Here is a 23715-nt window from a genome sequence, read left to right on the forward strand (position 1 = left end):
ATTCTATATATTCAACAATTCTATATATTAGTGCTCATCAAGAGAAATATACTCATGGTGCACCTGGGTGTCTCTGTTAGCTAAGTATCTGCCTTCGGCTCTGGTGATGATCTCAGGGTCCTAGGATCAAGCCCTGCTTCAGGTTCCCTGCTCAGTGGGGAGTCTGCTTGTCCCTTACCCTCTGCCCCTCCCCTGCTCTTGCTCTTTCCCTTTCTCTCCCTCTCAAATACATAAAATCTTTTTTTTTTTTTTTTTTAAAGATAGGGGCTCCGGGTGGCTCAGCAGTTGAGCGTCTGCCTTTGGCCCAGGACATGATCTCAGAGTTCTGGGATCGTGTCCTACATCAGGCTTCCTGCATGGAGCCTGCTTCTCCCTCTGCCTGTGTCTCTGCTTCTCTCTCATGTGTCTCTCATGAATAGATAAATAAAATCTTTAAAAATAAAATAAAATAAATATAATCTTAATAGAGGTATTTAAGAATTGCTAAGGCCCTACTCAAGACCCACTGAAACCAATACGCTAAATCAGTAATATAGTTTCAGGAAAAGAGACACCACCTAATTAACATAGTAGTTTCTTCATTTTGTCATAGTCTTAAGGAAAATGAAATTCTTATCCAGAGGGATGAATTGTGTCCACCAAAAAGATAGGTTCAAGTTCTAAACTCTGACACCTGTGATTATGAGCTTATTTGGAAATAGGGTCTTTGCAATATCATCAAGTTATGAGGGGAGTCATAATGGAGAGTGAATGCTCATCCAATGACTGATATCCTTATAAGAAGGGGGAAATTTGGGCAGCCCGGGTGGCTCAGTGGTTTAGTGCCACCTTCGGCCCAGGGCCTGATCCTGGAGACCTGGGATCGAGTCCCACCTCCGGCTTCCTGCATGGAGCCTACTTCTCCCTCTGCCTGTGTCTCTGCCTCTCTTTCTCTCTCTCTCTCTCTCTCTCTCATGAATAAATAAATAAAATATTTTTAAAAAAAAGAAGAGGGAAATTTGGATACAGAGACACACAGAGAGAAGACCATGTGAAGACAAGTAGAGATGGGAATGATGCATCTATGAACCAAAAATGCCAAGGATTGCCAGCAATCACCAGAAGCTACAAGAGAAGCATGGAACAGATTCTCCCTCAGAGAATCCAGACAGCTTGCCAAGCCTTTTGGATGTGATTTTGGACTTTTGGCTTTCAGAACTATGAAAGAATAAATTTGTTTCAAGCCACCCAGCTTGTGATAATTTGTTATGGCAGCCCTAGGAAATTAATATATCTAGCATATCCAATTTTGATAGCAAATGACCTGTCTAAAGATAAGTTCCAACTGCCACCCCTTATCCAATTTTACCCAATCTCTTCCTTCCTTAGTGAGTAAAATAAACTTCATTACAATATATCCTCAAAGTTGTTCATACTATTGCTTATTATCTACATGAACTTGTTTTCTTTGTTCACAAATTTATATGTATATATACTTATAAATATTATAAATATAAAATTCCAATCTATGAAAATTGAGTATTTTGGATTGAGATAATATATTTCATAATTTCCTTTTAAAATTAATGATTTTTGTTTATAGTTGATGGATTTTCATTCTAGGGCAAGGGTTTCAGGAGCAAAAGAAAATTAATAAATGAAACATAGTCTTTACTATGATTCTGATTGTCAGAGTGTAAGTAAAGAAAGTGTTTCCAGCAAGGATAAGTAAGTGGATATGTTGGTTTCCTGGGATATAATATACTAGTTCTCCCTTATCCACAGTTTTGTCTTCTGCATTTTCAGTTATCCAAGGTCAACTGCATTCCAGAAGTGCATGATTCTCCTCCTGAGCATACATAGCCTGACAAACATAACTTAGTGCTACGGTCACAGTGCCTGTTATTCACCTCACTTGTCTCATCACATAGGCATTTTCTTACATCATCACAAGAAGGGTAAGAACAGTACAAGATATTTGGAGATGGAGCCCATTTGCATAACTTTTATTAGAGTCTGTTGTTACAATTGTATTTTTTGTTGTTAATCTCTTACTCTGCCTAATTTACAAATTAAATTTATCATTGTATGTATGTCTAGAAAAAGGCAATATGTATGGGGTTTGATAGTGTCCATGGTTTCAGGTATCTGCTGGGAGTCTTGGGATGTATTCCCCATGGATAAGGGGTAGACACCTGTAATGTATTATTGGAAACAAGTATAGTTATGTAAAGAGGGATAGGAAGCATGTAAATTTTGGGGGGAAAGCAAAGAAGTGCAGAACAGGAAATGAGGGAAAAGTGAATTGTGGGAAAAAAGCTGTTGGGAACAGTAAAGGGAGAAATACTTGAGTGTATTTTTTTCCATCATTCTTGCTCTCTGATACTTTATTACTAGTCTTCACCTCTATTCATCAGATTTTTGTGGAATTTTTCAGATTAGTTCTTTAGACTTTCATTTTTAATTGATAATTTATCATTAAAATATAATTGTTATTCCCCAACTATCCTTCAAGTGGTTGTTCAAATATCATTTTGTCAGATGGTATGCTGACTACCCTGATTCTGTCACCAGACAGTTCTTGTACTTTGGAGCTTCCTGCTCCTGCTCCACCTGTTTGTCTTTTCATTGCACTTTTAGCAAGATTTGTAATTTACTTATTTATTATCTTTGTTTTAGCCTGCTTTTGCCATCCCCCAGATCATTAGTTTCTTGAACTCAGACACCCTAGTCACTGATAAATTCCATGAATCTAAGGCAGTCCCTGGCACACCATGGGTTCTCAGTAGTTGTTTATTTTTTTAAAGAATATTTTATTCAAAATTAATCATCTGTTGTGGCACTTTCAGGACTTCTTTTGTAATCATTCATCTTGTATTTTTATACACATTTGTGATAGTTGCATATTGGACAAGGAGTTTGGTGGCTTATATGTTCTCATTTTATTATTTGACCTGGAATTATGTACATTTAAAGGGGAGTTGTTGTTGCCTGACCTATTGTTTGCCTCCTGAAATAGGTCTATAACATAGTGTAGTAAGATGTAACACATCTCAATAAAACACATCTGCTTTACTGTTGTCTCCAACTCCTGGTCTCTTCAAACTTTTAAAACTGTCATAGATTACTGGAAACACGACTGCATTTGAAATTAGTTCAATAAAACAGTAGTTGCAGATGCTCCATTAAGGGTTTAAAAACAAAATTGTCAGCCAAAGAAAATGGCTTGTAAATGTCTGGCCATCACTCCAGTGCTGCAGAAGTAAGTTTTCTGGCAATGAGGGAAGTGGGGCTCCCTGCTTGCTGACACATAAATGACTAAATTGGAGAGATTTCTTAGTCTGTCTGCTAACCAGTGGTGTGGATATGTAACTGGATGCTGGCATCACAGTGCAGTTGTAGGTAAAAATCCAGAAGGTGATGAAAGACAATCTACGGTAATAGAATTGGAAGAACTCGGGGGATTGGATTAACCAGGTACAGTCTTGCTGCTCACTCTTTCTCAGTTGTATAAGCGTTTTTCTACAATCTAGAAACTATAGGGCGATGCTTTCCAATTTAATTGATGGCTTAGTCTGGTATAAGTGATTCCACATGGTGGTTGACAAATGGCTCTTGGGTTAACCCCCTCCTCTTATTTAAGAAATAGACAAATAAATCCAGCACAACTTTCTCTTTTCTCACTAGAACTATCAGTTGTACATCAATTTACCTGTTTTAGATGAAATCTAAAATATTTCACAAACTGATAAGACCCCTTGTTCTTGGTTTTGAGGGAAACTGGAATATCATAAACAGAATTTTCTTATATTCTCAGTCATTGAGTTGATGGATGGTTGAAGGAAAAGCAGCATCCTGGGTTTTTCAGAGGCATGTCTATGCTTAGGTCAGATTATATGGTGACTTGCAGTGTTACTATACTAGTATCCCTTTACACAAGAAAAATTTCTTTTAAATAACAATATCAATTTGGGGTTGCTCAGGGATTTAATAGAAAGGTTAGGAATATGGCAGTTGTAATATATACTCAAAAGGTCAAAAATTCTCAGCTAGAGGCTAGTTCAATATGCTCATTCATCACATTCCATTTTTGCTCATGTGAAACAAAGACATAGAAGTAAATGTAAGTTAAAGCACTGAACTGCACAACCAGGCTTAAAAAAAAGTACCAAATCTCAATCTACTACTGTCAATTCACAGGATTAATCTTGACGTCTTTGTTCAATGGGTATTTATGATTGTGTTGTTCCCAAAATTCACAGGCAGAAATAAGCTGAATGACAAACGGTGTTGATATCTTTCGTGTATATGACACATTTCACCTAAAAATTGTCATGTACTACATTACCCAGTTAATAATTTTATATACAATCTTGATTAAAATATTTTGAACTTACCAAGAATTAGACAAAGACGACTTAGCAGTAAAAAAGTTAAAGATTTCTTTTACCTTTTGGGTAAGCTAAATTGGAGAGATGACTTTTACCATATTCTTAGGGTAATGCACAGGCTAGGATTATAGGCTGTGATCTTCAGATGAGGACAGCTGATGCTCATATGTAACACTGAAGCCAAGTGGTGAGATGATACAGTGCAACCAAGGTACTTCTATGAGTGAGTAGGTTTTAGACTTTGTGACTTGCTTTTTCAATGCTGGAGGAGACACCACACATTCTTGGAAGTTGAGTCCAAACCAGAACTCCACTAGATGTCCTGCCCTGCCTCAGTGTGGTCCTGGGTGACACTTTAGCTTGAAGAAATTCTGGGAAATTTGGTATGGCTACTTCCAGTTTAAGGGCTACTTCTGGGTGGTCCTTCCCAGTTAAAAGAGATTAATTCTGAGGTCATAATGAGAGATTCAGAGAAGTCCAAGAATCTGGGCCTGGACAGGATCCAGTATATTAAGAATGACGATTACTCCTGAGCATCTTGGTATATAATTTGGAAGGACTAGAGTAGTTCTATGATGTCTCTATGTTGGGATCACATCAAACATACATCAACAACTCTGCTCCCAACCTTAGCATGTTGCAAGGCCAAATTCAAGGCACCAAGGTTTCAGGCTGAGCAATAACTGTGTTGTGCCATAGCATGTGGTCAGAACTTTCTAGAAATTGCCTTATGGCTAGGACAACACAAAGAAATTTGCTTTAATATACTTAAGTCCAATGAATTCTCAAAATAATGTCAACTCTTAATTATATATACATTAATAAGAGGAATTGAGGAGTGGATAATATAAAAATTATTTTTATTTTACTATAGAAAATACTATAGCGCAGTGGAAAGGGCATGTGCTTTGGAGATAGCCGACCCTGGCTTTTATTGCTCACTCTGCCATATCAGTCTCTGACAGAAACTGGCTGATACTTGAGACATTATCATCCCAAGAGATAGTATATACAGAAAATGTCAAGAAATACTCAAAAAGTGTTCAGACATATTTGTATGTATTGATCTTTTGAGAAAAGTAACAATATTTCAAAGGTAAAAGAGTATAATAGAAAAACTATGGGGTTTGGGGTCAGGAAGTTTTGGGTTGACCCAGAGTGACTAAGAATAATTTTTTACCTGCAACCTGAAACAGGGGTCTTCACGTATAAATGAGATCAATATTAGGTACCTTGTGTAATAGTTACAAGGACTAGATGTTAAGTACCTAGCAGGATATCTGACACATTTTAGGTGTTAAATCAGTGGTAGCTTATATTTCTTTCATTTTCCACTTTATAGCCTTGCATAGCTACTTGGGGCCTCTGCTGACAATAAAATATTGAGCATATGAAGTGTGGTATTCACCATTTTGACAATTTTTTTTTTTTTTTAGCATCAAGAAAGCAAATGGAAGCTTTGTATTTTGGGCATGGAATCCACAACATACATGTTCAAGGCAAGAATCAGGAAACAGAAGATCCTAAGAAGCTCCCCTATCTCTTGTGACACAGTCAATATAGAATGCAGTGGAAGTTCTTGGTTCTTACAACTCCTGTGGACTGAGTCCTCAGAAGAGGTCTGAGAGTAGGCAATCTTTTTGCTGGTACCTTGATAAGAATTTGATCATCTTCCAGCTGCCTCTTTCCTGATCCAAGAGCCCAAACCAATAAGCTTTTCACTATTCAGGAGCTCGACACCATGGGAAGTAACTCCCAAGGTTGTACCTGAGTTTCAGTTAGCAGCACAAGTGATAATACGGCCTCAGGGGACAAGCAGGCAAAGAGTAGAGCTTCTGGAGAAGAAGGAACTGTTTAAATTAACACAATGAGAATAATAAGGACATCTCAAGACATTCACAATGCAGTGTCTGTGTGCACATATACATACTTTTGCTTTGGTTTAGTTTGGTTTGTTTTTTTTACATACTTTTTTCCCTTGAATTACAACATGATTTTAAATTAAAAATCAAGTGAAGTGAGGGCAAGTATTAAGTTTTATTAAGATATGAAAATCAAGTAGAAGAAACATCTTAAAGCATAGAACAAACATAAGTAGATGAAAACATGAAAAAAAAAATAAAAGACTTCAGGGGAAATGGGGGCAATCAATGATGAAGGGTTTTCCTAGGAAAACTAGATGACATCTTGTTTCCACATCTCAGTAGAAAAATCTGTGCTTGGGCTGTGTGTATAATTCCAGACTCATATCCTTCATTTGACAGTAATTCTTCATTTGACTGACACTCAACTTGAATGGGTAGCAATCATTCCAAACGTAACAGGTCCCAAACTGAACTTCTGATCCTCCCCTCGCCCAATTTTACTTGTGTAGCCTTCTACACGTTTGTTAATGGAAACTCCATGCATCAAGTTGCTCAAATGAAAAATCTTTGGTTGCCTTTGACTCCTCTATTTTTTTCACACCTAATATCCACTTGATCAACACATTTTGTCAGCTATATCTATGATACATTTATTCATACCTAAGAAATCTACTGGTGGCATTGTGATGAGAATCATCATCTGTTGCTCAGACTATTTCATTAGTCTACCAACAAATCTCTTTCCCTCTTTCTAACACCCAGAGCAATCCTCTTAAAAAATAAGTTAGATTGTGTCACTCTACCAACAAACCCGTCAACAGCGCCCCACCTCACAAAGAACCAAAGTGCTGGCTATGACCTATAGGTTTCTGCCTATCCCCACCTTCTTACCCTGCCTGTAACTTAGTGGCCACACCTTATTAACACTCTTTAGTCACTCTGTTTTAACCTCATTGGTCTTCTTGTTTCTTAAACATGTCAGGTTTTCTCCCTCCTGGAACTTTCTTCCATTGGATATCAACATGTTTTGCACCCTTCCCTCCATTAGCCTATTTAAAATTGCAGACCTCCTTTGCTTTGTGTGTCTCCATAACAATTATCAGAATCTAACATAATATCTATTTTACATATTTACCTTGCTTGCTTCATATCTATCATTCCTACCTTACTCCCGAAAGTAAAACTTCATTATTACAGGAATTTATTGTCTGATTTGTTCACTGTTTCAGCCTCATGAATGACAATAGAACCTATTTTGTCGTGTTGGTTGAAGTTTACTGATTGTGGTAGTAGTCAATGTCTGATAGATCATTTCTGCAGTGTTGTTCTGGAAGTTAGTCCTGCAGGTGCACTTGAAGGCTGCTCTGCTGCCGTGTCAAATTTGGAAAGTGCTAACAGTTGTCCTCACTCTTTTTACTAAATCCATTTTCTTTTTTTTTTTTAAGATTTTATTTATTTATTCATGAGACACACACACAAACACACACACACACACAGAGAGAGAGAGAGAGAGAGAGAGAGAAAGAGAAGCAGAGACACAGGCAGAAGGAGAAGCAGGCTCCATGCAGGAAGCCAGATTTGAGACTTGATTCTGGGTCTCCAGGATCAGGCCCTGGACCAAAGGTGGTGCTAAACCGCTGAGCCACCCAGGCTGCCCCTAAATCCATTTTCTATTCCTTCTTTCCTCTTTTACCCACAGAAGGCCCTAATTGGGGGATTGAGTTTTGATCACTGAATGGGAACAGATCTTCTGATTGAGTTCCATTTGGAGACTCAAGGTAATAGGAGACTTTCTTATTATTCATAAGAGACCAGTGTTTTACAAAAACAAACTAGAAGTATCACGTAAAAAACTTGCTATAAAATTGTAATTATTTGGACTTTAGAGATCATCTTTTTGATAACTATTGAACCATCCTGAAAGTCAAGTGAGATTTGAGAAGCAAGTCTGATTAAGACAAAAGAAAGGAGCAAAATACGCCAGAATGGTAATGAAATATGAAACATCACTGGAGGTGTGATTAAAATAGTAATAAAATAATAAAGCATTTCTACAGACAATTTTGTGGCAGCAAATCTCAAAACCTTAGAGACAACAAAGATGCCTCTGTAACATAATTTAAATTTCTAAAATGATCTCAAGGGAAAGTAAAAAACTTAAGCCAATAATCATAAAAGTGATTGAAGAATTTAAAGCTTTGCCATTAATAAAAGCTCCTGACACCACAGATTTTCACAATGAGTCTACCAAATCCTTGAAAAAAAAAAAGATAATCCCCATGTTACTTAACCTAGTATAATCCACTGAAAAAAATATTTAATATAAATCCTCATGAAGTTAGCATAAAAAACAAAACTTGTAGCTTATCTTATATATAAAATGCAAAAATCTTTATGAGATGTTCTTAATATCTAGAAACCTTCCAGTATGTCAGTCTATAAAAAAAATCACAGCCTTGGGATAATATCAATACATCCTGAAAAATGTATATAAATTAAGTAGGAATAAAAGTAAACTACAAAACATGACAGAATAATTTCTCTCAAACCAAGACTATCTTTCTAAATTATAAAACTCTCATTGCAATTAATATAAAAAATGAGATGGAAATTTCTACTGCTATCATTGTTTTCGAATAGTAAGTTAAAAAAATTGAAGTCTGTATAAATCATGGAAAATAGGATTCTTTTTTCTAATGACAATATTGTATGCTTAGAAATCTCAAGATCCTAATTAAAAGCAAAATCAAGGAAAAATTTGACTAAGAGAATTTGTTAAGATAGAAACAAGGTAAATATATAAAGATCAATAGCTCTTATCTATATTATCTGTAGGCAAATGACAATACAAATTGAATATTTACAATAAATAATATTCTTACAGATAATTTAAAGAGGAAAACATCAGGTCTATATAAAATTGTATATGAATCTTATCAAAGCACATAAAACAATATTTGAACAATGGAAAAATGTGATCTGAGTTGGAAGGAATTAATACAGTAAAAATGCCAAGTCTTTTAATTATTCTATAAATTTGAGCTACTTCTAAATAGAACTTCATCAAGGTTGATTTTAGAACTGAATACAATGACATAAAAGTTTGTTTGGAGGAATATATGTCTGCAAAAGGCCAAGAAAAGTTTCATATAGAAGAATGAGAATCTGGGAAACTTGCTTTACACATTATTAATGAGACTATAAAGTCACTATAATCAAATCAATATGATATTAGCCATATGGAGCCATAAAAATAGAGAATCTAGAAAATAGATATCTGTATATGAAAGTTTTATATATGGCACATTCAGTGGGAAAATACTTATTCTATAAATGGGGCTACCAATTAACTCTTTAACCCAGAAGGAAACTAAGTTGGGCCCATTCTCACTCTATGTGCCGATCAATACTATAGCCACTAGACACAAGTGCTATTTAAAATAGATTAATTAGGGATCCCTGGGTGGCGCAGCGGTTTGGCGCCTGCCTTTGGCCCGGGGCGCGATCCTGGAGACCCGGGATCGAATCTCACATCGGGCTCCCGATGCATGGAGCCTGCTTCTCCCTCTGCCTGTGTCTCTGCCTCTCTCTCTCTCTGTGACTATCATAAATAAATAAATAAATATTAAAAAAACAAAAAAATAAAAAAAAATAAAATAGATTAATTAAAGCTAAATTTAAAAATTGTGTTCCTCAGCTACATTAGTCATATTTTAAAGTGCAGCTAATGTCTACTTTATCGGGCACTGCGCATTACAGAAGATTTCCATCTTTGTAAAATGTTACATTGGACATCAATGATCTCCCCTTTCATTCTCTCCTTATGCATAAAATATTTACTATATAATATTTAAAATTTATAAATCTGAACTAAAATATGTATATAAAAATGTGAATATATAAAAATAATATATATATAATTAAATGTTACCAATTCATTTAAAGTTTAAACATGAAATACTTAGAAGAAAATCATCAAGGTACATACGCAGTATAGGGATTGAGGGGAAACTTGGTAACATGATCAGAAACCCAGAAATAAATCAAATAAAAAATATATTTAACATAAAAATATAATTTTTGTAAATGCCTAGATACCAGTATTATTTGGGTTCTTGACTGAAAGTGACAGCATCTATTTTAGGTATATGTTATAGAAAAACAATTTGAAATCACCACTATACTACCAATGCTGCAGAGGCAGAAAAAAAATTTGGAAGAGAAAACATCTAAACCTCATTGAGAAAGTACTTTTGAGAGGATACCACTGCTATCTCCCTAGGACAGGAATACCACAGCTACTGTCTCACCTTGATCATTTCCAAGTTGAAGTTATATGCAGGTGAATCTGAAAGGAAGAGGCTGGGGCCTATTCTCTTGTCTTAGCTGCAAGGGAACATCTGAAGACATGTTTATACTTTCTAGTTTATAGGACAGGCAGCCTCATAAGTGAGAAATTCTCACATATAAAAAAGATGTACAGTATTTCCTGAAGGAACCACAAGTATGACAAGTGTCCACTACACCATCAGAAAGCGCACAAATGATAGAATGGTGGAGAGAGGATTACAACCTAGATAAAGATTAATGTTTAATGTTTCTATGGTATAGAAAAGTCCCTACAAATTGTAAAGAAAAAGACAAACTACCTGATTAAAAAAACACATCAAGGATATATATGAAGAGGGAATTCACATAAGAGTAAATTCAAATTTCCTATACTTAAAATAACAATGAAATAGCACTTTACTGATCAGACAGGCAAAGTTTAATAGTTTTAATAAACCTGCTGGTGGGTTGTGAAGGAAATGGTATTTTCTTTGTTGCTAGAATATATGTTATTCTCACCTTTTCAGAAAGCAATTTAACAATGTCTGTAAAATTTAAAATAACCATAGTTTTAGAAGCAACCCCATTCCTAAAAAGTAAAAGCACCTCCATATAAAGATATATATACAACTATGCCTATTGTCCTTTTTTTTGTGGAGGCAAAAGATTGAAAGTGTGAATGGACTTTAGCTGAAAAAAATACATGCTACATTCACACTATGAGCTACTAAAAAAAGCAATTACAAGGAATGAGAAGAATCTATGTTATTTCTATTGGAACTATTTTGACAATGAGCTGTCAAGTGGGAAGAGTAAGATGCAGAGAACCAAATAGAATGGCATACAAAACACATTGAGAAACGAAAGACATTGAGTTTTTAGCAAGAATCACAATGGGTTGTGGACGTGAAAGAGGGTAAATTGATGCAGGTGGAGAAAGGGAACAGAGAAGTAGGGAAACAAACAGTAAAACAAAACAAGAATTGCAAGTTAAAAACATATCCCAAAATCATGGAAAACTGCTTGAGTTTTATGTATATCTGTTTCAAGAAAATTATAAAAGGGTTTAGGTTTCTAAACTTTAGACATGTCTAAAATGTATTGTTAGGTGAAATTATTTTATACTATTACAAAGTAATATGTAAAGTGTTATTCCATTAAAAAACAAGTAAACAAATGTGTGTGTGTGTGTGTGTGTGTGTGTGTGTGTATGTGCACATACCAGCACAGCCACGGGACTAACCTATTGATAGTGGTTTCCTCAGAAAGGGTAGAATTGAAGAGCAAAGAGTTTTTAGACTTAGTATAGTAATCTTAATTTTGAAATTCAAAAAAATTTCTTTTTTAAATTAAAAATATATGTTAACATCCTGGATTGTATTATAAAGGGAATAAACTCTATTTGATTCAGAGAATAATTGGAAAACATCAAGTAAGAGAAGTGCTTTGGGATAGCCTCTCTGAGGAGAGTGTCTAAGTGTCTAAGCCGAGATGTGAAGGATAACAATAAGCTTTATTGTGGAGAGCTGGACAAAGAATGTTTTTAGCTGAGTCCACGGGTCTGATAGTTCATTTGAAGGGCAGAAAGGAAGCTAGGGTGTCTGCTGGTTTGGGAGCAAGTGGGTGGGTTGTGTGAGTTAAGGCTAGAGAGGCAGGGCCTTGTAGACCACTGCTAATAAAAGTTTGGGTCATAGACCACTTCCGGTCAGCAAATAAGACAAGCAAGTACTTAAATGTAAAACCTTTGTAGCAACTTCACATTGCTAAGGCTCCAGCATATGATTATCTCAATTCAGGTATTTTCTGACTTGCTAGGAGTATTTCATGCTGCAAATAGGTTCTGGTCATGTGCAGTGGAACCGCATGTCAGTCCATGACACATTAGAAAAAAGCAAAAACAAAACTCAATCCTCTCTGCAGACAGGTAGAGAAGCATCGTTGTAAACCCCAGAGAGATGTTTTGCTGCTGTTCTTTTTTTTTTTTTTTAAGATTTATTTATTTATGATAGACATAGATAGAGAGAGAGAGGCAGAGACACAGGCAGAGGGAGAAGCAGGCTCCATGCTGGGAGCCCGATGCGGGACTCGATCCCAGGACTCCAGGATCGCGCCCTGGGCCAAAGGCAGGCACCGAACCACTGAGCCACCCAGGGATCCCCTTTGCTGCTATTCTTAAAGTAGTGGGAGACCACTGAAATTTTTTAAATGGAATGAGCCTTTAGGGGTCCCTGGGTGACTCAGTCAGTTAAGCAGTCAAGTCTTAATTTCAGCTCACCTCATGATCTTGGAGTTCTGGGATGGAGCCCTTTGTCTGGTTCCATGCTCAGCAGAAAGTCTGGTTGAGGATTCTCTTTCTCCCTATGCCCCTCCTTCACTCATGGGCATGCACGCGTGCTCTCTCTCTTTCTCTGTCTCAAAAAAAGATATAAATCTTAAAAAAAAAAAAAAAAGAAATGAGCCTTTATATATGTTTTACCAAAAAAAAAAATCATTAGTTTAAAGTTATCCCAGCATTCATTGTGCAGAATGGAAAAGATCAATGGTTAAAAAGAGGAGGGTAGCTAGGAGACTAGTGCAGGTGGTGGTGCAGGTAGGAGATGCTGCTGCCAAGACTGGACAGTGGCAACTGTACAGGGGAATGGCAGAAGGAGAGTCATGAGGAAGCATAAATAACTTCTGATTTCTTTTCTTCTGCCTTAGGAACTGGCACCTTATGACAACATCTATGGTGATAAGGATAATAAGAGAAGAATTTGAAGATAAAAATCAAGAGTTTCATTTCAAATAGATTTAACATTGAAGTGTATATTACAAACCAAGTGAAGATACAGCTCTGGACTTAAATGGTATGGCTTAGAGTTTTATAGCATATAGATAGAGGGTCAACAACCATCCTGGTTTGCCCTGGACTGTCTCCATTGTAATGTTCAAAATCTCAAGTCCTGGGAATCCTTTTAGTGCTTGGCAGACTTGGGGCAGCGGTTCACCCTGTGTACATGATATTTATACCGTGGAATTGGATAAGAGCAACCAAGGAGATCACACCCAATGTTTGAATCAGGCATATATTAAGAGGGGAGAGAATCTTAAAAGGTTATAACCAGTGACGTAGATAAGTGGAAGATAGTAAAGTGTCAAATATCTGGTACTAAGGGAAGAGAGGATGTCAATGAAAGAATGCTGGTGGAGGGTCAATTAAGAAGAAGACAGAGTAGAATATTTGGCAAGATGGTGGTCACAAGTGACCTTAACACGAAAAGACTTGAGAATGATGGGGGAAAACCTATAGTGTAAGTTGAAGAAAGCAGAATGGCAGAAAACATGATTAGCAGGTGCTAAAAGAATGATCCCTGCCACTTTGCACCGAAGAAGAATAGACAAATGGTTAGTGCTTAAAAGAGACTGGAGAGAGTATAAAGGGTTGTTTATGATTCAGTGTTAGGAAGTGAAACTACTACAGGGGTGTAGGAGGTTTGGGAGCATTGGATATCCATATGAAAATTTTAGTATATATTTTAAAGTTTTCTTCTTTCTAGTTGGTGATCTTCTACAATTATACTCAGCTTCTCAGAAGCAGGCATGAAACATGTTTTAAAATGGATTCAACTAGTGTATGCATTTTTTCAGTGGAGGATGCTAGAGAAAACAAAGAGAGGCAAGCAATAATTAAAAGGGGATAAGTTCAGTTAGAAAACATGGACTCTAGGCCAGGTGAAAGAGGGAACAGGACACAGAAATAGAGAGTGAAAAGCAGAATCAGTGTTTTAGATGTTTTGCTGAATTTGAAGGATGTAGGCTGAAAGAACAGCAGGTGGCAACCAGAGAAAAGAGTGTTTGACTTTAAGATCTCATTTATGATGAGTTGCTGCTGGTGCAGTATGGGCATCACTGTTTGGGAAGGGGTGGAAGAGCAGGTGATTAAAGATTTAGATTTAATTATAAATCTGAAATGCTCTCTTGCAGGGGAGGCCTAGATTGCTTTGTTTTTCTTTAAGGAGGTGTTGTTGCACTTAAACATTCCAACCCTTAAAGCTCAAATGGCACAAGCAATTTTCACTTTTGAAATTAAATTTTTTATACTGTAAGTGCATGGCGAAAGGCTATGTAACAATCTTGCATTTTAAGACAAATATTCTTTTATTTCTGTTAAACTGAATATACAATTGTTCCCTAGGCTACCAACTTTTGCTTACAACTACAATTCAATTTCACATTAACAAAAACACAGATGGTGAAAAGACAACTTTGATTATGAAGATCTAATTACAATAATAAATAAAATAATTTATACATGGAGGAGGGGAAGGATCTGCAGGAAGGGAAAGGATCTGCAGGAAGGGGAAGGAGGAGGGGAAGGATCTGCAGGAAGATGAAATGGTTCGTCTACATGAATCCTGAAGTCACTGAGAATGACGCATGAATAGGAATGAAGAGAAAGAGAATGAGCCCAAAGCAAATTTGAAGGAGTGACTCAGTCAGTACATGGGAATAGAAGAGCGGGTGATTTAGTCTGATGGTGCAAGCTTCAAACAGGAGGGACAGATTCACACCCAACTGCTTCCCATCTGGTCCTATGGTCTATGGGGTATGACAGAAAAAAATCCTTTGCTTCATACTGTTGCAAGGAAAATGGTGTCCTCGGGACTTAAGAAGTCAAAGATAATATTCAGAGAAGAGTTTGAAGTGAAAAGGGAATCCCAGGATGACATACTGACTGCATCATCTGTAGGACCCAGTGCAAAATGGAAATGTAGGAAATCATGTCCAAAAATCCGTTTGAACGTCAAGATGGTGACAGATGAACATTACATCAAATGTGGGCCCTCATAAATGTGGGGTCCTGAAGGACTGAACAGGTCACATGCCTGTGAAGCAGCTGCTACCTCTTTCGGGGTTTCATGTGGCTAGGAAAAAGATTTGGAAAGGCGGGTAGCATTTGGTCAGATTAGGAGATATACTGTATTTCTCTGTTTGGAAATGCTATGTGCATAAATGCTTAAACACTATTATCATTTAATCCTTCTAATAGATGAGGTAAGTACTATTTCCTCATTTTACAGATAAGGAACATGAAGCACTAGAAATTTAAGTGATTTGCCCAAGGTTGCCAATAAGTGGTTGCTAGTAAGTGACAGCCGGTTCTAGAACTGTGTTCCTAACTAGCAGCCTCTGGAGCCTGTCAGCAGTCCGAGAAATAATAGATGGTTTGGGAGACTCAGACTTTGGGTTGACCAAAGTGAACAGGAGTGCAAAATGTGATAGTATTAGTCCTCATTAAGTCCTTAGAGAAAGAGAAGAATCAGCTGCAAAGTACAGTTTTTTGTTTCATTTTTCTTTCAACTATATTGAGGTACAAATGACATGTAAATTTCAAGATATTAGAGTATACATTGTGATGGTTTGACATACATTGTGAAAGGTCCCCACCCCGCCCCCATCTGTTTTGTTAACATATCCATCACTTCATATATTTTTTTTTGTTTGGTTGTTTTCTGGTGAGAACATTTAAGTTCTGCTCACTTAGCAAAATTTCATTTACAATACAGTGTTATTAGCTGTAATCACCATATTTTACATTTGATCCTCAGACCTCATGGGTCCAAAGAAAATGAAAATAGGTATCAAAGAGGTCTCGGAAAAAAGAGATATGTTCTTTGCATCATTATTTACAATAGCCAAGATATGGAAATAAGTGTCCATCCATCAACAGATGAAGATGTGATATAGATGTTTTAAATAGATATACAATAGAATATTATTCAGCTATGGGGAAGAAGAAAATCCTGCCATTTGTGACAACATGAATAGGCCTTGAAGCATTATGTGAAGAGAAATAATCCATACAGAGAAAGATAAATACTGCTAGATATCACGTATACATGGAATCTTAAAAGAAAAAAAAAGTCAAAATCATAGAAACAAAAAGTAGAAAAATGATATCCAAAGGCTGGAGGGTGGGGGAAATAGGGAGAGATTGGTAAGAGGGTATATAAATTGTCAACTACAAGGTGAATAAGATCCAAGAAGCTAATGTGAAACATGGTGACTGTAACTAGTAACACTGCAAGATAGTTTTTAATACTTAACATGTGAGTTATTCACAGTTATCTCTCATGTTCTACTTTCTAAAGAAGAAAGATACTTTCTTGGAAATGCACATTTCAAACAAAGTTTTATAAGCAGAAATAATTTGATTAAATTATTGCTAAAAGTTTGAGAAACAAAACTGGATAAATGAAACCATTATTGACAGAAGTGCCACAAAAGGAAAAAAAAAAAGTCCTCCCATGTGAATGAATTTTTATACTTTGAAAAAATATTTATATCCCTTGGGAAAAGTTGTGATCTAATGTCTTAGCACTTTGATTTGCTTTGGGTCTTTACTTAAGAACCCAATAATCCTACCCTGTACTACTTAGTTTGGATGCAGAATTATTTTATTTATGACTAAATCTTAGTTTATTCTTTGTCTCCCGACTATTTGACACTGCTATGTGTGTGAGGGATTGGGGGAAGAAAAGATGCAATTAATTTCAGTCCAACTGATTATTTACCAATGCTTTTTGAAAAAAAAGACACAGCTGGTTGCATGATTTATTGGCTTATGTAATCTATGTCCTTATTGAAATATGAATTGATTAATGTTCTCTGTCAAACTTTATTTTTGTTTTAATAGGCCAATTATAAATACAAGTTTTGGTCAGTTTGGTATAATCCAAGGTAGAAAACAAAGAACAGCTAAGGAGTGGGCCTTCTAATGTTTTTAGGGCATTCCCTGAAGTCTACCACTTTTTTTTTCCAGCTCTGCATTTGAGATGAATGGATCTGTTTGCACAGTTGTATATGTGACACCCGGTAATGGCACAGATAGGTTAAAAATGAAAGAAATACACTCAGTCTCTTCCATTTTCAACATTAATGAAACAGAGGGCAGCCCCAGTGGCTCAGCGGATTAGCGCTGCCTTCAGCTCAGGGCACGATCCTGGAGACCCAGGATTGAGTCCCACGTCGGGCTCCCTGCATGGTGACTGCTTCTCCCTCTGCCTGTGCCTCTGCCTCTCTCTCTCTGTCTCTAATGAATGGATAAAATCTTAAAAAAAAAAAAAGAAAAGAAAAGAAAAAGAAACAAAGAATCTTTGATTAATTATTAATTATAATTATGTTTTATGTTTTTTAGTTAATAAAGTTATAGATAAATTTTCAAAGAATTAGAATATATATAGTGTTACTATATGAACTATATCTGTCACTATTTTGATATCATCCTTATGGAATTTAAGTTTTATTTTAACATATCAAGTGTATTTTAGTTGTTTTTATGGACTCAATTGTGCTCCCTTCAAAATTCATATGTTGAAGCCCTAACCCCAATGTGACCATATAAGTAGATAGGGCCTTTAAAGAGGTTAACGGAGGTTAAGTGAGGTCACAAGGGTGAGGCCCTAATCCAATAGGACTGGTGTGCTTAGGAGAGGAGAAAGGGTACCGGGGCTGTCTGTGCACAGAGGAAAGGCCACGTGAGAACATGGTGAGAAGGCCAAGCAGAGTAGCACAGGAGAAGGCAGAGCAGAGAGGCCTCAGGAGAGGTGAGCTCTGCCAGCACCTTGATCTTGAACTTCCAGCCTTTAGAACTGTGAGAAAATTAGTGTGTGTTGTGTAAGCCTCCCAGTCTGTGGTATTTTGTTATGATAATCCTAAAGCAAACCAACACAGTTGGAAATGGTTTTATCTTTTAGCGTGAGAAATAATTTACATCCATCTTTTTTAGAACTGGCATACGTGACTTTGCATAAATGTCAAACGGAGACTTTAAAAAATTCTCTTGGGATGAAATCAGACATGATTTCCTTACTCTAAATTTAACATGTTACTTTACATTAAAGCAGAAGATTTTCACCTTTACAAATAGATTAATTTTAATCTTGTCACAAATGTTTATTATGTAATATTTAGAAAATGTAGAAGGATTAGAAAAAAGGTAAAAAGTAATTTCTTATCCTACTATGTAAAAATTATTACTAAAGATATTTTGATATAAGAATAAAAATATATCCAGTAAAAAAAAGTGTAGGGATTAACCATACACTCTAGATTGTTTCTTGAATTTAAGATTGAATGCAGGGATGCCCGGGTGGCTCAGTGGTTGAGCATCTGCCTTTGGCTCAGGGCATGATCCCGAGTCAGGGATGGAGTTCCGCATCAGGCTCTTTGCGGGGAGCCTGCTTCTCCCTCTGCCTGTATCTATGCCTCTCTCTCTCTCTCTCATTCTATGTCTCTCATGAATAAAGAAATAAAATCTTAAAAAATAAAATAAAATTGAATGCATAGATAAGTCTGTCATTAAGTATACTTCATATGTACACACACTTTTTAAAGCCATGGCATTGGTTTTACTGCATTAATAATTGTATTGCATTAACTTGTATATTTTTTGCAAATTTATTTGCATAAAATTTATTGCATTTTGCATAATTAATTTAATCTGTTCTTATTGGATAACCAGATTTTAAAATATTATTTATGTTAACTTTGACAAATATGATAAATTCACCATGACAGAATCTCAGATATTAACATATAAATGTTCTCAGCTGTCTCTCTTTCTCTAAAGCCTCTCTTCTACCTTCTAAAGGGGAAGGATATTTTACTGCTTAGGCAGTTGCAGACACTGATATTTGCTGTGTTGATCCAGGAAATCAATGAATTAGAGCACTGCATAGGTCTAGGAGGCTATATTAAGTCATGTGAAGAGGATGCATGCAAGAAAGGGAAAGAAAATTGAGCTGAAAAGATGGAGAAAAGAGGTGACAGGAGAGATGACCAGCCCTCAGGTGTAGAAAAAAGTTTTGGAGAGTCTTAATAGAGAATCAGAGATATTGGAAGCAGCTGTTGAATTGTGATGACTAAGATTTTAAGGAAGATAAATGAGAGTAGAGGATTTTTGGCATTTCTGCAGCATAGTGTGACTAGAATTACCCATTCAAAAGTCCTTTTGAGAAATAGTAAGCATTTCCCATATAGTACATTGTACTCCCGAAACTAATATGCATTGTGTGTCAACTGTATTTTAATAATAAGTATTTTTAAAAAGTCCTTTTGAGAAAGAGTATAAATTTAATTTTTAAGTAATTTTAAATATTTGTAGATTTTGAAAGTTTCTTTTTTAATTTAAAAAAATGCTAAAAACTACTTTATTTGCGATATAGTAGAGATGTATATATTTGCAGTCCAATTCTTGAATATACCATAATTTATTACTAACATGACTGATAAAAAGAACGTGCAGGGGTACCTGGGTGTCTTAGTCAGTTAATCGTCAGACTCTTGGTTTCTGCTCAGGTCATGATCTCAAGGTTGAGAAAGCAAGCCAGGTGTTGGGGTCTGTGCTCAGTACAGAGTCTCCTGTAGATTCTCGTTCACTCTCTGTCTCTGCCCCTCCTCCCTGCACTTGCTTTCTCTCTCTCTCTCAAATATAAATAAATCTTAAAAACATGTGCAAAATTTAAAAATTTTCATCTACATTTTCAAATTCCAACAAAGAAATTACCTTTTATCTCCACTAGCACTATTTAAAATGCTTGTTTCTTGTTTTCTTAGCACTTCTTCAACTTTGCCAATCTGATAGTCATATCAAATTACTTTAATTTGTATTTTTATTAAATGCGTATGGATATTTTCTCATATTATCTCTCTCACTCTCAATATTGTGAATGGTAGGGTTATAAAATTTCTTTTTATTAAAGATTGAATAATACCTTACATATATTTTCCAAGATTTATAAGATTTTTTTGAACAGTATTTTCACTTTTAAGTGAAATGCAAAGCTTATATGTTGCATAAAAAGTGTATTTCAGGTTATGGTGCAGATCTAACATTTTCTAAAATGACAAAAATGTATAGTTAGAACTCTCATGTAATATTTTTCTTGTAATTTTTCTAAATATATGTATTATTTCTCTCAGGAGGGCTGACTTTCAGATTCATTCTTATTAAGTGCAATCTTTGTAAAAAATAATCTTTTAGATTTTTCCTGACAGAATCTAAAATTCTATCTAGCTTCAGAGAAAATTTGTGATTAGAAATTAATTTATATTTTACTTTTTCTTATCTCGCCTATAATTTCAGAGTATATAATTCTCTACCTCCAATTTAGCCTTAAGCTTCCCCCTATGCTCTTGATCATATTACTTTTTCTGTGTTTCTTATTTCAAGTAATAAAATCTATCAATCAACAAACCACTCAAGACAAGAATTTGGGAATCATATTTGACACTAGCTTTATCTCTATCTTTTCCACATGAAATCCTAGTGATTTTATTTCTGAATATATTCAGTATATTTATTTTTCCTGTTCATGACAAATAGTGATTAGTACCTCTCCTTATTATCTCATCACGAGATTCTTTTTCATAAAATTTTTAAGTGTATCTTAATTATTTTATAGCTTCCAAACTCTATAATCTGTTATATAAAGCTGTCATTTATCAGTCTCAGACTACTCTTCCAGTTTCTTCTTCCGTCTCTCTATCCCCTGAATTTTGTGTTATGTGTACCCTAAAATTCAACATATTTTATATATCTGTTCTTTACAGAAGGTATTTCCTTGAAAGTAAAGTATATTTCATTCCTATTTTTTTATTTCTTTAACTTTGGTTTTATTTTAAGAAGTAGTATGTATATTTTTTTTTATCGTGCTTTTCCTTCTTATAATCTATCTATAGCATGATTAACTTCTTGGCTCATTTTCTACTTTTCCAGTGATTAGAAGTAACTGGAGATATGAGACTGTCTTATTTTTCTTTGTTTTCATAATATCTCTTCTAAAAGGAGATAGATATGCTCAATAAAATTTAAGCCACAGTTTTAAGAAATTTTTGCTGTTCTACATTTTTATTACAATAAAGAACAGGAGGGGCACCTCAGTGGCTCAGTAGTTGAGTGTCTGCCTTTGGCTCAGGTTGTGATCCTGGGGTCTTGGGAGGGAGTCCCACAACAGGCTCTCCAAGTGGAGCCTGCTTCTCCCTCTGCCTATCTCTCTCTCTCTCTCTCTCTCCGTGTCTTTCATGAACAAATAAATAAATAAAATAAAATCTTAAAAAACAAATAAACAACAGGAAACTTAATTCCTAGCTCTCTCTCTCTCTCTCTCTCTCTCTATATATATATATATATATATTTTTTTTTTTTTTGTCAGTGAAAAGAGATCTTTCTTGTAGATCTCATTGGTCAGGTACAAATCCACATTTAAATCCAGAATTTTTAAAAATTTTGATTTGAATTTTGTTACCTTTATTTATAAAAACCTATTTTATAGACTATGCCCTGCCTTCAAATAGCAGCACAGCATTATCCAATAGGAGAAAAAAGAAGAGAGAGCTAAAATATGGAGAGAAAAAATAGGCCAATGGGGAGATAGACAATAGGCTTTGGAATTCACTGTTCTTGATCCAATATGTTAGAAGTTTACTGGCTCCATGTAGCAGAGTGCATTTACACTCTACCTCTGGATTTCACATAGCCCTTCCATGTTTTATCTTCTGGATAGAAGGAGACCCTTCTGAAAAACATCTTAAAGTAGAGCCATATCATGCGAGATGATGAGGTTCTAAACTAATTCAGTCTTCATTGACAATTCTAAACTAAACTGTCTTATACCTAAAACTCATAATTCTTTTTCACCTCATTATGTAAATGTATGTGCACATACATACTGCAATTCATTGTATTCTGCTTTTTAATTTATCTCATAATCTTGTTTTCCTGACTTAATTGTAAATTCCTGGAAGATAAAAGGTATAATTTATAACTATGTCTTTTTTTTTTAAATATCATGTGTGTCATACATTGATTATACTCTAGACATCTACTTGATAATTTTTATTTAAAATTTTTTTACTCAGCTTTCTTCTGCCTTAGAGTCTCTACCTCCATGGCCAACCAGTTGCAGGGCATCCAGCTGCCGCTGCAGGCTTGGAATCAGGCCGGGGAGGTGTTCAAGGCCCGCAAGCTAAAGAACTGGAGGCTGAAGCAGGTCAAAGAAGCAGCTCAGGGATAGCCCGGGTGGCTCAGCGGTTAAGCGCTGCCCTCGGTCCGGGGCGTGATCCTGGAGACCCGGGATCGAGTCCCACGTCGGGCTTCCTGCATGGAGCCTGCTTCTCCCTCTGCCTGTGTCTCTGCCTCTCTCTCTCTGTGTCTCTCATGAATAAATAAATAAAATATTAAAAAAAGAAGAAGAAGAAGAATCTCAGGCTGAAATTGAACAATACTGTTGGCAAAGAGAGAAGGAGTTCAAGGCCAAGGAAGATGGGCTCTGGGATCCCATGGCAGCTGTAGCACTAGAGGGGAGAAGGAGACCCAGGAGAAGATGACCATCCTCCAGATCTACTTCCAGCAGAACAGGGATGAAGTCCTGGATAACTTCTTGGTCTTTGTCTGTGACATCCGGGCAGAAATCCATGAAAACTACTGCATCAATGGATAGGAGAGGAAGAAGCAGCTCTGCAAGCAGATTGGGATTTTATATGCCTTTAAGGAATACGAAGCTTCAGCAAAACTTGAGTTACATCCTTGTGAAAAGGCATTAAATTATTTCTGTATATTATAGTGTAGGTCCCTTCACTTTTTGGAGAATAGCAAATCTAGCTTCTTTGTACAAACATAGAGCTTATCCAAAAATGTTCTCCTTTTACCTGATATTTCTTAAAAATTTAATGTGTATACGTTGTCTGTTTTCCTGTGCCTTTTAGCTCAAGCAACATATAGTTCGATACTTTTTCTTTCTTAGATATAATTAAAATAATTTCTTTGATTAAAGAAAGAAAGAGATCAGATATTTTTTTTCCCTAAAGCTTTCTTGAAGGTCAGAGGCTTTATCTATGAAAAAGTAATAAATAGCTATTTGAAATTTGTATGAAGCAGCAGCTGGCCTTAAAATGGTCCTTTTTGGCTAAGGGGTAGAACAACGAATATTAGCATAATTGTTTGGGCTGCTTTTAGTTTCTCTTAATCAAAATTATTAGATGATAGAATTCAAGAACTTCTTACATATTATTACTTGGTGTACTGAAAATCATTTAAAAGTAAAGACTTTGTCATGCATTCCTCCCCTCCTCTCGGTTCAACATTTTTGATGATGCACAGTACACTTTGA

General features: G+C 35.8%; 1 long non-coding RNA gene across 2 annotated transcripts; it reads left to right on the top strand.

Moving 5' to 3' along the window:
• The first annotated feature begins 1786 nt into the window (after nt 1-1786).
• On the top strand, nt 1787-21683 carry LOC140608947 (uncharacterized). Of its 2 annotated transcripts, none has more exons than XR_012010938.1 (3): nt 1787-1937; nt 5807-8013; nt 13265-21683. It is a non-coding gene; the product is annotated as an uncharacterized lncRNA (long non-coding RNA). The 2 variants fall into 2 exon arrangements; XR_012010939.1 differs by having other exon boundaries at nt 5807-5989.
• The last annotated feature ends 2032 nt before the right edge of the window (nt 21684-23715 follow it).

The sequence above is a fragment of the Canis lupus genome, chromosome 18 (genome assembly GCF_048164855.1).
Source record: "Canis lupus baileyi chromosome 18, mCanLup2.hap1, whole genome shotgun sequence".
Classification (NCBI taxonomy): Eukaryota; Metazoa; Chordata; class Mammalia; order Carnivora; family Canidae; genus Canis; species Canis lupus.